General features: G+C 36.3%; 1 pseudogene; it reads right to left on the minus strand.

Moving 5' to 3' along the window:
• Positions 1-8249: 8249 nt before the first annotated feature.
• Positions 8250-17477, minus strand: part of LOC105520657 — a 33472-nt pseudogene continuing 24244 nt past the window's right edge.

The following is a 17477-nucleotide window of genomic DNA, read 5'->3' on the forward strand; positions in this document are numbered from 1 at the left end:
TGCTCCCTCTAGAAATTTTTTTAAAAATTCTGAAATTTGTATGAAACCACAGAAGACCCTGCATAACCAAAGCAATCTTGAGTAAGAAAAAACAAAGCTAGAAGCATCACACTATCTGTCTTCAAAATATACTACAAGTTATGGTAATAAAAACAGTATGGGTCAGGCCTAAAGACAAACATACAGACCAGTAAAACACTATAGAGAACCTCGAAATAACTCCATGTATGGTCAATTGATCTTTGACAAAGGTGCCAACAAAACACATGGGGAAAGGACAATTTCTTCAATAAGTCGTGTTGGGAAAACTGGATATCTACATGCAAAACAATGAGATTAGACACTTACCTCACACCTTATACAAAAATGAACTAAAAATTGATTAAAGAGTTAAACATAAGACCTAAAACTGTATAGTTTCTAGTAAAAAAAAGGGGGAAACATTCTTGACATTGGTGTGGGTAATGATTTTTTTCGATATGACCCCAAAAGCATAGGCAACAAAAGCAAAAATGAACAAATGGGATTGCATCAAACTAAAAGGCTTCTGCACAGCAAAAGAAATAATCAACACAGTGAAGAGACAACCTCTAAAATGAGAGAACATATTTGGAAGCAATACATCTGATAAGGGGTTAATATCCAAAATATATGAGAAACTCAAATGACTCAGTAGCAAAAAAAATGAGTACCATAATTATATATAATATAGAGAGAAAAATTTTATATGTATATATAGTTTTAGTCCTTTTTGTGTTGCTATAAAGGAATAGCTGAGACTAGATAATTTATAAAAACGTTTCTTTGGCTCATGGTTCTACAGACTGCACAAGAAGCATGATGCCAGCATCTGCTTCTGGTCAGGGCTTCAGGGAACCTCCAATCATGGCAGAAGGCAAAGGGGATGCAGGCATGTCACATGGCAATAGAGGGAGCAAGAGATGAGGTGAGGTGTCATGCTTTTTTAAACACCAGCTCTCATGTGAACTAATGGAGCAAGAAGTCACTCATTACCCTGAAATGGCACCTAGTAGTTCAAGAAGGATCCACCCTCATAACACAAGCACCTACCACTGGGCCTCACCTCCAACACTGGAGGTTGAATTTCAACATGAATTTCAACATGAAATTTGGAGAGGACAAATATCCAAACTGTCTATCTATCTATCTATCTTTCTACCTATCTATGTATAAATAATATTCCATTATATTTATGAAAATTATATGTGATCAGTCATTCCACAGTTTTTTGGGGGAACTAGTTCTAGTACTTCCCATGGATACCAAAATCACTGGATGCTCAAGTACCTGATATGAGATAGTGTAGCATTTGGATATAGTCTACGCACATCCTCCCATATCTTTAAATCATCTCTAGGTTGCTGAAAATATCTATCATAATGTATGTAGTTATTATACTGTATTTTTTAGGCAATAATGGCAAGAAAAAGTCTGTACATCTTCAATACAGATGCAGCTTTTTTTGTTCATTTGTTTGGTTTTTGGTATTTTTGATCTGTGATTGGTTGAATCCATGCATGGGGAACCCACAGGTACAAAGGCCCAGTTGTATATATTCATTTGCATATAATATAGACAGATAGATAGATACATAGATAGATAGATAGATAGATAAAAATTAAATATTATTCAGCCTTTTAAAAGGAAATCCCATCATTTGTGACAAAATGAATGAACCTGGAGGATATTATTTTTAAGTGAAATAAGCCAGGCACAAAAAGATAAATACTGCATGATCTCTGTTATATGTGGAATTTAAAACAGTTAAACTCATGAAAGTAGAAGTAGAATGGTGTGTGCCAGGGGCTACAGGATAAGGGAATGGGGAGATGTTGATCAAAAAGTACAGAGTTTTTGTCATGCAGAATCAATAATTTCTGGAAACCTAAGATACAGCATGGTGACTATACTTAATAATACTGTATCATATACTTAAAATGGGCTAGCACAGATCTTAAGTGTTCTTACCACACACATAAAAATGGTAAACTATGTGAAGTGATGAATATGTTAATAAATTTGATTGTAGTAATCATTTCACTATATATGTGTGTGTGAGAGATATATATGTATGTCTATATGTATATACATATAGACATACGTGTGTGTATGTATATACATATAGACATACATATATGTATGTGTATGTATATACATATAGACATATATATATGTATATCAATCAAGTGATCACATTGCACAGATTATGCAATCTTTTTTTAAATTATACTTTTAGTTCCGGGGTACATATGCAGAACGTGCATGTTTGTTACATAGGTGTACACATGTCACGGTGGTTTGCTGCACCCATCAACCCATCATCTACATTAGGTATTTCTCCTAATGCTATCCCTCCCCTAGCCCCCCACCCCGACAGGCCCCAGTGTGTGATGTTCCCATCCCTGTGTCCATTTGTTCTCATTGTTCAACTCCCATTTATGAATGAGAACATGCAGTGTTTGGTTTTTTGTTCCTGTGTTAGTTTGCTGAGAATGATGGTTTCCAGCTTCATCTGTTCCTGCAAAGGACATGAACTCATCCTTTTTTATGGCTGCATGGTATTCCATAGTGTATATGGGCCACCTTTTCTTTATCCAGTCTACCATTGATGGGCATTTGGGTTGGTTCCAAGTCTTTGCTATTGTGAACACTTCTGCAATAAACATACATGTGTATGTGTCTTTATAGTAGAATGATTTATAATCCTTTGAGTACATACCCACTAATGGGATTGCTGGGTCAAATGGTATTTCTAGTTCTAGGTCCTTGAGGAATTGCCACCCTGTCTTCCACAATGGTTAAACTAATTGACGTTCCCACCAACAGTGTAAAAGTATTCCTATTTCTCTGCATCCTCTCCAGCTCTGTTGTTTCCTGAATTTTAATGATTGCCATTCTAACTGGCGTGAGATGGTATCTCATTGTGGTTTTGACTTGCATTTCCCTAATCCAGTGATGATGAGCAGTTTTTCATAGGTTCGTTGGCTGCATAAATGTCTTCTTTTGAGTAGTGTTTGTTCATATACTTCACCTACTTTTTGATGGGGTTGTTTTTTCTTGCAAATTTAAGCTCTTTGTAGATTCTGGATATTAGCCCTTTGTCAGATGGATAGATTGTAAAAATTTTCTCCCATTCTGTAGGTTGCCTGTTCATTCTGATGATAGTTTGTTTTGCTGTGCAGAAGCTCTTTAGTTTAATTGGATCCCATTTGCCTATTTTGGCTTTTGTTGTCAATGCCTTTGGTGTTTTAGTCATGAAGTCTTTGCCCATGCCTATGTCCTGAATGGTATTGCCTAGGTTTTCTTCTAGGATTTTTGTGGTTTTAGGTCTTATGTTTAAGTCTTTAATCCATCTTTATTAGTTAATTTTGGTATAAGGTGTGAGGAAGCGATCCAGTTTCAGTTTTCTGCATATGGCTAGCCAGTTTTCCCAACACCATTTATTTAATAGGGAATCCTTTACCCATTGCTTGTTCTTGTCAGGTTTGTCAAAGATCAGATGGTTGTAGATGTGTAGCATTATTTCCGTGGCCTCTATTCTTTTCCATTGGTCTATTTATCTGTCTGTTATCTAAACCATGCTGTTTTGGTTACTGTAGCCTTGTAGTATAGTTTGAAGTCAGGTAGCGTGATGCCTCCAGCTTTGTTCTTTTGGCTTAGGATTGTCTTGGCTATGCGGGCTCTTTTTTGTTTCCACGTGAAATTTAAAGTAGTTTTTTCCAATTCTGTGAAGAAAGTCAATGGTAGCTTTGTGGGGATAGCACTGCATCTATAAATTACTTTGCACAGTACGTCCATTTTCATGATGTTGATTCTTCCAATCCATGAGCATGAAATGCTTTTCCATTTGTTTGTGTCCTCTTTTATTTCACTGAGCAGTGGTTTGTAGTTCTGCTCGAAGAGGTCCTTCACTTCTCTTGTAAGTTGGATTCCTAGGTATTTGATTCTCTCTGTAGCTATTGTGAATGGGAGGTCACTTATGATTTGGCTCTCTGTTTCTCTGTTATTGGTGTATAGGAATGCTTGTGACTTTTGTACATTGATTTTGTATCCTGAGACTTTGCTGAAGTTGTTTCTCACCTTAAGGAGATTTTGGACTGAGACAATAGGGTTTTCTACATATACAGTCATGTCATCTGCAAACAGAGACAATTTGACTTTCTTTTTTCCTAATTGAATACCTTTATTTTTTTCTCTTTCCTGATGCCCTGGCCAGAACTTCCAATACTATGTTGAGTAGTAGTGATGAGAGAGGGCATCCTTGTCTTGTGCTCGTTTTCAAAGGGAGTGCTTCCAGTTTTTGCCCATTCATTATGATGTTGACTGTGGGTTTGTCATAAATAGCTCTTAAGTTTTTAGCATGAAGACCTATTGAATTTTGTCTAAGACCTTTTCTGCATCTATTGAGGTAATCATGTGGTTTTTGTCATTGGTTCTGTTTATGTGATGGATTATGTTTATTGATTTCCATATGTTGAACCAGCCTTGCATCCCAAGGATGAAGCCAACTTGATCGTGGGGGATAAGTTTTTGATGTGCTGCTAGATTCTGTTTGCTAGTATTTTATTGAGGATTTTCGCATAGATGTTCATCGGGGGTATTGGCCTAAAATTTTCTTTTTTTGTTGTGTCTCTGCCAGGTATTGGTATCAGGATCATGTTGGTCATATAAAATGAGTTAGGGATGATTCCCTCTTTTTTTGTTGTTTGGAATAGTTTCAGAAGAACGGTACTGGCTCCTCTTTGTACCTCTGGCACTGAAAGAGATAGAGACATGAAAAATCCTTCAGGAAATCAATGAATCCATGAGTTGGTTTTTTGAAAAGATCAACAAAATAGACCAGTAGCCTGATTAATAAAGAATAAAAGAGAAAAGAATCAAATAGATGTAATAACAAATGATAAAGGGGATATCACCACCAAGCCCACGGAAATATAAACTACCATCAGAGAATACTATAAACACCTCTATGCAAATCAACTAGAAAATCTAGAAGAAATGGATAAATTCCTGGACACATACACCCTCCCAAGACTAAACCAGGAAGAAGTCAAATCCATGAATAAACCAATAATAAGTTCTGAAATTGAAGCAGCAATTAATAGCTTACCAACCAAAAAAATCCAGGACCAGATGGATTCACAGCTAAATTCTACCAGAGGTATAATTTTTATTTTTCAATTATATATGTACCTCAATAAACTTCAGGAAAAAAGGTTATGTGATTATTTTCACAACTTATAATTATGTATTCTCTCTCCTTAATTCCAAATTTTTATTTATTTTCTTATTTTTAAACAATTTATTACATTTATAGTCTATTTGTGGACCATCAATGTATTAGTTCTGAGATTTCTGTTTAAATGAATTCAATGCTTTCTCTCAGGCCTTTTTCACACTTTCCCAGGTCAAGTTATTTATTATAAGTTCTTTTAGTTTGTTAGATTTTATTTTCAGAAGAATTCACAGGTGTGAGTTTTCTTCATATCTTTCTTTTCTGAGAATGAAGTTTCTCTTCCTTTATACTCACTCAACAACTTGGCTGGAAGTAAGATTACTGGGTCAACCTCTTCCTTAAATTTGAGAACAAATCTTGTCTTTGGGAACTGAGTGTTCCTAGAGAGAAAAATGAGCCAGCCTGATTAATCTCACTCAAAAAACAAGCGTCCAACTTTCTTCCTCAGTTTTTCCTGGCAAACACTGTAAAAACAAATTATCTCTTCATCTTAGGAAAAACAAATCATATACTTCAGCTCCACATATATTTCCTTTTACATTTATTAGAGCATCACTTTGAGGATAACGTTATTCTTATGTTAGATATTTTTATCTGTCAGTTATAGCATCTTTTATCTTATAGCTTTGATTTGTCTGTTTTCTTGTAGCCTGTGACAATCTTTGGAGCTTCTAATTTTGTCTTTTAATACTCTATCCCTCCAGACTGTTTTCAACTGAAAAAACCAGACTGGTTTTTTTCAACTTTACATTAGATGAACATACCTTGTATAATCTTCATCTAAGTTACGATAAACATTGGCCAAAACAGAATCTTATTGCAAGTTTAGATACTTTGATCTTTTTAAAAAAATTGATTCAATTACATAAATTGTACTTTAATAAATACCATATTTTCTATCTGTTATTTTGCACAATATTGTAACAATCGATTTTGTCAAATGTCTTGGTGAATTTAAATTTCCATTAATTGCTTTCTCTGTTCTATTAATTAAGTAATCTTATCAGACAGGATTAATTTATTTTTGGTGAGCCCCTAGTAATCTCTGCTTCCACTTCTAGGTACTCAAAAACCATTTCTTCAATAATGTTTCCTAAAAACCTATTTAACATTGACATCACATGTAATAATTGATATTTTATGAGATGACACCTAGCTTTTTAGATAATCTGAAGACATTTCCTTGTCTTCAGTCTCCTAATAATTCTCCCATTCTACACGAAAAATGTAAAACTCAAATTTAAAAACTCTGGAAGACAGCCTAGGCAATATCATTCTGGACATAAGAACCAGCAAAGATTTCATGGTGATGATGGCATTAGCAATTGCAACAAAAGAAAAAATTGATATCTAAATAACTAAAGAGCTTCTGCCCAGCAAAAGAAACTATCAACAGAGTAAACAACCTACAGAATAAGAGAAAAAGCTCAATATCACTGATCATTAGAGAAGTGCTAATTAAAATCACAATGAGATACCATCTCACACCAGTCAGAATGGCTACTATTAAAAAGCTAAAACAAAACAAAAAAACCAACAGATGCTGGTGATATTTTGTAGAAAAGGGAACACTTATATACTGTTGGGGGGAGTGTTAATTAGTTCAACCATTGTAGAAAGCAGTGTGGTGATTCCTCAAAGAGCTAAAAGCAGAACTACCATTTGACCCAGCAATTCCATTGCTGGTTATATAACCAAAGGGATATAAATTGTTCTATCACAAAGACACATGCACACATATGTTCACTGCAGCACTATTCATAATAGCAAAGTCATGGGATCAACCTAAATGCCCATCAATGGTAGACTGGATAAGGAAAATGTGGTATATATATATATATATATATACACCATCGAATACTATGCAGTCATAAAAAAGAATGAGATCATGTCTTTTGCAGAAACATGCATGGAGCTGGAGGTCATTATCCTTCGGAAACTAATGCATGAACAGTAAACCACATACCACAAGTTCTCACTTATAAGTTGGAGCTAAATGATGAGAACACAAGGACAGAAAGAGGGGAGGAACAGACACCAGGGCCTACCTGAGGGTGAAGGGTGGGAGGAAGGAGAGGAGCAGAAAAAATAACTATTGGGTACTGGGCTTAGTACATGGATGATGAAATAATTTGTACAACAAATCCCCGTGACACAGGTTAACCTATATAAAAACCCTGCCCATGCATTCTAAAACCTAAAACGAAAGTTTTTTTTATAAAGTCTCATCTATGTTTGTTCTTTATTTATTTTTTTAAAATGAGTATTTCAATTCAGTTTCAGAAAAAAAGGGTACATGACTTCGATGAGAAAGCATAAAATTAAGAGGCTTTTCTGGAAATCCAAGAAAAAGAAATAACCATTAATATGTTCAATGATAATTTTCTGGATCTTATTCTTGTGTCAAAAGCTATATATTTTCTCCTCAAAAGCAGCTGCTCCAAGAACTAACTAGCTCTGTTTATCTCCCTCTAGCTGGGACAGACTAATTCCCCTCCACCCCCCACCTCTCTTCTTTCAATAACACTACGTAGGTGTTAATGGCCTGGGCTCTCACCAATGAACAGAATTGTCCTTTAAGCCAGCAACCCACAGGCAGTGGCACCCAAAGCCTCACCCCCAGTCCCCAGGGCAGAAGCCACAGAGCTGGCATTGTTTCCACTGTCTCAGGAAGAAGGAGCCAAAAGCTGACCCTCAGCACAAATCAAAGCCCAATACCGAGAAAGAATAACTGCTTTTAGGCCGAGAGTAGGCAAGCTGTGGGCAAAAAATGAGATTTTTTACAGCCACTCCATCTTTAGAAACAAGGGGAAAACTAGACACTTTTCCACTATTATGGTCTGCAAGGTAGTCTACTGCTCCAAGGGGATCTGAAAGTACAAAAGGATCTAAGCAAGTATGAACTTTTTCCAGGCTGGAGATAAGAATGACAAACAGAAAGATGGGTGAATGTAATAAGGTGTAGGAAGGTGATGCTGGAAACCTCCATTCTTCACATGGCTGCCAGCCCCATAGAGGACAACACAGTAAGAACCAGGACAACCACTCCAGACTGGTATAGCTGGGGAATCTTCAGCCCTTTTCCTAGGTCCCACATCAAGTGTCGGATCCCATTCCAGGTATGATACATGAGAGGGAAGACGAGTGCAAACTTAGCTGTGTGGATCAATGCTGGCCCCAGACACAGGGACTTCACAAGTTCCAAATAAGATGGCTGCACTCTTGCTGAGACATGTTGGTCGTCATTGCCTCTGAGCCCACTTTAGCCCTCAGCTCTATGTCAGAAATGCTGTTCCTTTGGGAACCACGGCCAAAGAAGAGATGGAGCAGTTCTGGAATAAGAATATAGGTTCAAACCGTCCTGTATCTCCCCACATCACTATCTACAGTTGATCTCTTCCCACGGTGATGTCCATCTGCCACCGTGGCACTGGTATCGCTTTGAGTGCAGGGGTCTCTCTTTTTGGCATGTCGGCCCTGTTACTCCCTGGGGTCTTTATTTTCTTTAAACACCAATGAGGCTGGGCCAGGAAATGAGAACTGCTTATTTCCCCCTCAGCCTAAATCGATCAAATTGAAAACTCATTTTTATTAGCCATGTCATAAAAGTAAGAAGATTCAGATTTTGAATCTCCCCCTGAAAAAAATGTTTATCTTAATGTCTCTCAATTATCTGATATTTCTTGTCTCCCCACTAAACCATAAGCTTTTTGATAGCAGGCATAGTTGTCTTCTTCTTCTTCTTCTTCTTCTTATTATTATTATTATTATTTGTGGTGGTGTTCTCAGTGCTCATCACATCACAGTGCCTGACCCATCACAAATACTCAACAGAGAGTTGTTGGGGAAATGAATTACTCAAGAAGTTTGGAAATATAAAAACAGGCTTTTTTGGATTAGGCTAGCTACTGACTGAACTACCACTACTCACTGACCAACTCTCTAAAGCATTATTACTTTAAATGAATTATGTTCCAAGGTCTAACCAACTAACTTTCAAAATATAACTCATTTGTCTTCTGAATAATTTCTCAAATTTATTTAATTTATTTGGGGACATTTGAATTGCCTGTTTTTTCATAATCTTTGTTTTTTTTTAGCCCAGGTATAGATCAGCAGTATAGTAATAGAAGGGATGAACAAGTGGCAAAGGAGAAAATAATGAGAATGAAGACTGACTGCATTGTTTGGTGAAAGAGCATTCTAACTGCACAGAACTCTATGCTAACTTTGAAGACATACCAAAACATAAAACCAGGTTGGTAAATAGACTCACTGGGCCATCAGGCTACCTCAGATCATGGATCTTGGGTTGTGTGTGACTTTTCAGCATCCAGTGCTTTTTTATTTTCATGACCTTTAATCTTGGCATTATAATACTATACAAAACATTATTGAAAAACAGGACCCTCAAACGTATTGTTTCTTAGTCTTGAGAACACTCTTCTAGGTATTTTGAAATATACAATAAATTATTGGTAGTGTTTGAGGTAATATATATTCCAATTACCCTGATTTGATCATTTCACATAATATGTATCAAACTATCATATGCACCCCATAAATATGTACAATTATTATGTATCAATTTAAAAAATAAAACCCTATATAGTATCCAGAAAATGCCTTTTGGCAAAATACAAATTGTAGCAATTATTCTAAAGGGATGTAGCTGTGGGTACCACAGACATGTGTTTTTGAACTGTTGATTGAAGTCATTTGGAATCAGATTTCAGATAGACCTCATTTTGTCTAGAAACTAAGGTTGACTGGCTGCAGACTGCCTTCCTTCTAAGAGCAAGTCTTAATCTGAAACTTTCATCATTTGTAGCTTCTCGAATATCCACTTTATATGCAAGTTCTGAAGTGCTGTCTTGACAGGCAGGAAAGAAGAAATTGAACCATAGAAAATTGAGAACAAGTTTCCAATTTATAATAGCCTTAGCTAGAAAAGATTGCTAACTGGTGATTCAACAGAAAAGCCCTAGAACCTAACTTTTCAGTGCCATTCTAGAGTTCACTTACTTCTCAGTAGCTAATGGAAAATATGTTTCACACCCAACTTCAGACCACAGCTCCTTCTCACACAGAAACAAACTCTCCTGCTGATAATAAAACCAAATTGCTGCTGTAGATTTTTTGCTATGCAAAGTAATAAATAATATTTTTGGAGAGTTATGAGTCCAGTGTTAAAAGCAGATCTTGTAGCCAGCCATGGAGCCCTGGGAGGCCTATTTCCAGTCCTGAAAAACACCTGTAGAACTCAGTGAATAGGATGGAAGAATTTGGAAATACAGCTGCAAGGAAAAGAAATAAGCCTGATGACACAACAAGGGCTCTGCGTGGGAGTGTTAGATTAATTGGAGATGTGGAGAGCTGTAGACAGTTTGTTGAAAGGGGATGTCCACAGATCCTGCCAAAGCTGTATATTTTAAAAAGCACAGTTCAGAATAATGTCAATTATAATGAACATTATTGCTATTTTGTGTTCTGAGTAAAAAAATAAAAACCAAACTCAGAGACAAATTTGGTGAATTATAGATTATTCTTAAAGAAATGAAGCATTGTTTCTTTCAGACCACTTAATTTCATAGCTGCCAGGCTTGCTGGTGTGAATAAATGAGGGCCATTTACCATTCCCACATCAAGACACCACTGGTTCCACAAGCCATTTTCTCCATAAACAGGGACTTTTCACTGCCTGAATGATCACAAATTCCAAGTAAAAGAAACCTACAGCATAAAGTGGAACAGTAGCTACATAAGGTGACATGCTTGCCAAGCCTTGCATATTTTAAAGGATTACATAGAAAGTGTTATGAGCCTGGTATTCTATAAATCTGCCTTGGATTGGTTAAAGTTCAGATCTTAAAATAGGAAGAGGCCTTAATCTAATTTTAATTCAAATAGATACATGATGTGGGACTTCACACTCTGTCCTTAAAAGCAGATATCTCATTTCTATTCAAACATCTATTTGTGCTAGGAAATTTACTCAACCTTTTTTTTTCTCCTTTTCAGACAAAGCCTCTGTCACCCATGCTACAGCACAGTGACACGATCATAGCTCACTACAGCCTTGAACACTGCAGCCTCCTGAGTAGCAGAGACTACAGGGGCACCACCACACCTGGTTAATTTTTTCATTTTTTTTTGTAGAGACAGGGTCCCACTGTGTTGTCCATGTTGATCTCAAACTGCTCACCCCAAGCCGTCAAACCATCTCTGGCCTCCCAAAATGCTGGGATTACAGCCATGAACCACTGCACCTGGCCTACTCTCCCTTTTTGATTGTTAGTGATTTTATTGACATTGAGCAAAAGTATTATCTTTATAAGCCAGGCATTATTCTATATATTTTAGAGATAGCTCATTTGATCCTCACAACACTATGAGGTACATCGCAACATTGTCACCATTTTACTGAGGCACAGTGAAGTTAAGTAGCTTATCTGAGGATATGCAGCTAGTAAGGGCCAGAACTGGGGATTCAAAACACGGTGGCCTATCGTTGGTAGAGCAAAAAAATATAAATAAATGCCACAATAAAGTATTGCACTCCTAGGGTTTCTCCAGGAAGTGCGTGCATCAGAATCATCCTGGAGAAGCTATTTCAGGAGATGACTTCCAGCATTTGCAGTTGCAAAAGATTCTCAGCTGATTCAAAATACATCCCACATTGAAGTGTAGTGTAGATTCTCCAAAAAGCCAATTATATTTCTCTCTTTTTTCAGCCCCTAGCAAATTAAAATGAAAAACAAACCCAAGCAAATTCTTCCAGATGAGGTATATCTTAATATCTATGGTTATTAAAATTTATAGATTAAGTAAATAATAATCAATTATAAGAAAAGTGAGCATTTAATTAATATTTGGTTTAATAAGTATTTGATTAATACTTTACTATATTTTTATGCATTAATGATCTCATGTGGTTCTCACAGCAACCCTATGAGGTAGCTTGTTGTTATCATGAATAAAGATGAAGAAAACAAGTATCAAAGACACTAAGACTTACTCATGGTTTGATAAGTAGAAGGAGAAAATAACAATTGTTTCATTATTTTAGGTAAAAATACTTTTTAATGTTTATTTCTTACAGCTTTTTTAAAACTTCTAATTGCTTTGCTTGTAAAAACACATCATCTCACTTACAATAAACTGTTCATTGTGTTTAAGCAAACAAACAAAAAGCAGGGTGGCCTGGCCCTAGAGTCTGTGCTCCCAAGCACCAGACATATTGCCAAAATGTGTCACCCTATACCCTTGACATGTGTTGCCGCAGTGGTCTTCATATCAATATCTGTTATTGCTTTTAATGCATTCTGCAATTACATCACTGTTATATGCATATTAAACAATTCTCTAAGAAGTCTAAAAAGAAGGAACAAGCACAAAAGAAAATGCTTTTTTTTTTTGAACACACTTTTTATTTTCCTGTAGAGATTAAAGGGTAGAAGTTAGCACAAAAATATTTTAGTTCAATATGATGAACAAATAAAATATACCTTTTTAATATTTATTAATTTATTTTATTAATATTAATATTCTATGCTGTGCAAACATACAATGAATAATTTGAGAAGTAAACGTGCCCTCCTTCACAAAAGTAACCTAAACAGAGGTTTGAATAATAATTCAAGGGATGCTGTTGAAGGCATTACAGTGTTTGGTTGTAAGTTGGGCTCAGTGAACTCAGAGGTTCATATGACATAATTTTTGCTGCTATAATCGTACGGCTACACCTTTACTGGGTAGCAGGAAGGTTTCCCTCATTTATCGTCTTGCTCCATATCTGTCAGTTTTGATATGTCCACTGTAGCATTCTTTCATTCAGGGTGTGCTGGGATATCAGACTAAAAACAACACACCAAAATAGGTCACAAATTCCAAAAAGGTTACAGCAAATTAACAGTACAGTGTTTTGGTATTCCTCTGAACACAATAAACTAGACAGACTTCAACAATATCTGAGATTTCTCAGTTATAGCAAAACTCTTTTGCAACTTCATTTTTGGAACTTAACACTGTTGCTAATATGCGCACCTTGATGTCTAGAAATTTTAGTGGTCTATTTTGGTAATAGGCTGTACTTTGGTAATTCTTCACTCGGAGTCTGAGAGACTTCAGAGTCTTTTTAATTTGCTTAACTTTGGGCCAATTATTGTCCAACTGTGCATTCTTATTTTTGCCACCATCAGACTCTCAAAGAGGAGGTTCAGAAAAGTTTGGGAATCACTGTAGTGTATTAGATTTAGGCAAGGATTTGATGTCAGGTTCAGCATGTCCCAGGATAGAAAGAGCTGCTTCCAGTTACTGTGGAACTTTATCTAGAAAGAGACAACTTCAGATGAATGTTTCAAGGTAGTCACATTTACGATGCAGTAGGAGTGCAAGTTCAGGTCCTACTTTGTAAAATGTATGGGGAAATGTGGCAAGATGAGCAAATGAATGAAGAAACATGTGGCCCTTGGGTCAGAAAGACTAAGTTGCCTTTAGAGGTGTGAGTGAATTCAAAAAGTTCAAGGGAAATTAGGTCAAAGGTTCAAATTCCCTTCTTTGATAGAAATATTTCTGTTAAGGAACACTAAAATTCCAACTTTCAGTTGAAATTAACCTTTGGAAAGAAGTACTTGAAAAGGGGAGTCCTGGATTCTAGCAATAGGTTTTGATTAGGTAGTAGTAGGTTCCAGTAACTTAATTTGATTAGGTCTTATTTAAATGCTAAGATTAATTTCTAGTTGTTGTCACTCTCAGACTGCTTACAAATGTAATATTTTTGTATGCTGAGCAATTAAAGAGTGATTTCAAGTCATTTTTTCTCAAGAGTAACTGAATATAAAGGCACATTTGTTTTCTAAATGTTTTCTAAATTTGTTTTCTAAATAGCAAATTTTGTTACTTTTAGATTTGGAAAATATTTCTTTTTCTTGTATTTTTCACCTCTGAGAAGACTTCAGTTTGCTAGATCTACAGTAATAATGAATGTAATTACATTTCAATATCTAATTTTACCTCAATGGCGTCACAGCATAGATAATGTTTCACAGTCTGCTTTGATAACTAGAAACATCTTAGACTCCTTAGGACTCAGAAATGACTAAATTTTGCATAAGTGCTCATTTTACTCTGTAATGTCTACCATTGTCCATAAGTCTGAAAAAGATAATTTTGTCCAACTAAAAAGAGACATCTAGGGAAATATTCATGGGTAATTAGGTGCAGCTTTTAAAACTCAACATATGTTTCACTTAAGTTGGTCTCATAATTTGAGGCTTCCACTCTGTGCTTAAATCAAGATGACTAGATGGCATTTTAAAAAGGATCTGAGCCTATGATGATGCCAAAAGAATTGTGTATTGAGAGACCCAGGCATTAAGCACATCCATTCTGCAACATATAGGCAACAATTATAAAATAGAATGGCAGTGCTCAGTTCTTAAGCTCCCCATGGCACGTGACTGTAACTGGATACTAGCTGCAATAAAAATGACCTAAATGTTAAATGCCTTTACAAAGACAATCACAAGTAGCCTGGCTTAAATTTCTCTCCAGTTCCCTGTGCCAGCTCATCCTAACATATTCTTCTTTCTTTGCCAGTTCCCCTTTGAAGTCCCAGCCTCCCTTGAGGATGAGGTTACAGGGTTCCCACAAATACAAAATCAACTAAAAATATTGGTCTATCCATTACTATAATTTAAACCTAGGAAAAAAGTTTGACTAGTAGTCATGGGAAGAAGAAATTTAGATAGAATTACTTTTATTTCTAAATTGTCTTTACAAAATTTATATTTCAACTGAATGAGTACCCATGCCATCATGGCATTTTCATTATACTTGTAAAAAAGAAGAATGTCTTGAGACCAGAAGTCAGAAAACAGCCTGGGCAGCATAGTCAGACTTCATGTCTACAAAAATAAAAATGTTATACTTAGTAGGCGTGGTGATATGTGCCTGTAGTCACAGCTACTGAGGAGGCTGAGGCGGGAGGATTGCTTGAGCCCAGGAGGTCAACATTACAGTAAACTACGTTGTGCCACTACACTCCAGCTTGGGTGACAGAGCAAAACCCTATCTTTAAATAAATAAAATAAAATAAGAGACTTAGCTCTAAAGTGAGGGAGTAGAAGGCTTAGGAGAATATTGTCCTTGGAAATGCCACTCTGATGCACCATCTGCAATCTTCAAGTTTTTCTTCTTTTAACCTGCATGCACTCAGCATGCCAGAATATTTTTCCCAGTTCTTCCTTCTCTTCCTTTTTCTCTCCTTTCTCTTCTCTCTGTTGTTCTCCATTGCTCAAACATGGCGAAGTTTGAACAAAAAGGAAATAAGGAAACATTCCTTTCTTCAAGTCTTTGGTTTCATCTTCTACAATAAATCTTGGACAGAAGCTCTTCACAGGGCATGGATCATGTATTCCTAGAGAAGCTACTAGCATTTTGGTCTCTGAAGTCCATGTATTCATGCTTTCAAATACTTACTGAGCGCCCCTCTATTTCCAGGGATACATAAGGATACATGCTGCTGCCTAAGAGGTGCACTGCCTAATATCTCTTCCATAACATGAAAACCAGGTCTTAAAATAAGGAACAAAGAACAACAAAAATAGAATTGGTATGATTGCTTATTTCCCCTCCCCCCAGATATCAAATCTTACCATGTCAGTATCTACTACTTTGGAGTCTGGACGACACTGAATGGATAAATGGATGGATGGATGGACGGATGGATGGATGGATGGATTAATGAACATTGTTGACTGAGATTCAACATCCTTGCCAATTAATCCTGCTTCTTCCAAAAGGGAGCCTACGCTTGTAAGAAATCAGTATAGAAAATCTCAGAGCTTTCTGATGGAATTATATATATATATACACACATATAATTCCAGATGTAAACATAGATATGTATGATTGTACATACCTGTACAAGTATATAAACACATGTATTTTTTACATGCACATTTATGTATTTAGGTATATATAGGCATATATAATTACATAATAATTTCTAATACTCTATAGTTTATGGGAGCAGTTTTACTCCTTAATTTTTCAGGAGTTTTAGGTGACTTTGTCCAAGAAGACAGAGTTAATGTAAAAGCTGAGACTAGACTCTGATCCCTGGGCTTAATAACACAATGCTTTTACTTCTAGGTGTTTCACTTCCATCACTTTGGACATGTTTTCTCCTTTCTGAGAGAAAGGAGAACATTCCTGGAGTCCATCTCAGGCCCCTTTAAACATATTTGAGATAAGTTAATAATTATTGTTCTTCTAATTTGGCCCCAGAAAGATAGCAGCTGATTTTTTCAAAGACATGCAGATGATGTAGAATTAGAATTTCTCATGATGGAAGAAATGGACAATTCTTTGTCATAAATAAAGAATATTATGTCTGGGACATTTTCACATTTTTGCAAGTCTAAATTAAGCTGGTCCTTCTCAAAGGGATGTGCTGTGGAATATGAGGAGAAATAAGAATTTGTCATATTGAGACATGAGAATTGTTGGTATCTCATAGACTTTTTCTAACCAGCTACAAAACTTATGAAGGAAAAACTGTATAACTTTATTAAAATGTATCTATAAAGAAGTCATTTTAAAGTAAGCAAGATTTGAGGTCCTAAAGCCATCAGAGTGTTGGAATTGGCAGAAGGTACTGAAACAGTTTGAAATCGCACACATTTACCCTGAATTCTATAGAACTAAATAAAAGCTATCAAGGGTTACTTGTGCAGATCTAAGCCTGAGCTATACCAGTTTATTGACATCTAGACTGAAAAAAATGGAATCTGACTGCCTCACTGAGTCTCAGTCACTGGACAGTGTCCTGTCCAGATATCAGGGCTCTAGCTCCTTAATTCCTACCCAGGTCAGCCCTCCTGTTTCTCCTATGTGCTACAACATGAGAGGTCAAGCAATATCAAGTCCTGAGGTGAAAACTAATGCTGATGTAAGCAGTTACATGAAAAATAGAAAGGTGCAAACTTGTTTACTGTGCCTGTCCCTTGTCCATCCTCCATAGTGTAAAGAAATCTGTCTATCCCAGTACCTTCCTTCCTAAGCAGCCATATTTTGAATCATGCTGTCCTCCTTCCCATTCGTGTTCCCACCCACTCCCAACACAATTTATTAGACCAGAGATGGCAATCTGACCCACAGGATGGCCAACTTGGAAAAACACAAACACTCAAATACTCAAACAAATGACTGACTT

This window comes from Colobus angolensis, unplaced genomic scaffold (assembly GCF_000951035.1).
Source record: "Colobus angolensis palliatus isolate OR3802 unplaced genomic scaffold, Cang.pa_1.0 Scaffold383, whole genome shotgun sequence".
Taxonomy (NCBI): Eukaryota; Metazoa; Chordata; class Mammalia; order Primates; family Cercopithecidae; genus Colobus; species Colobus angolensis.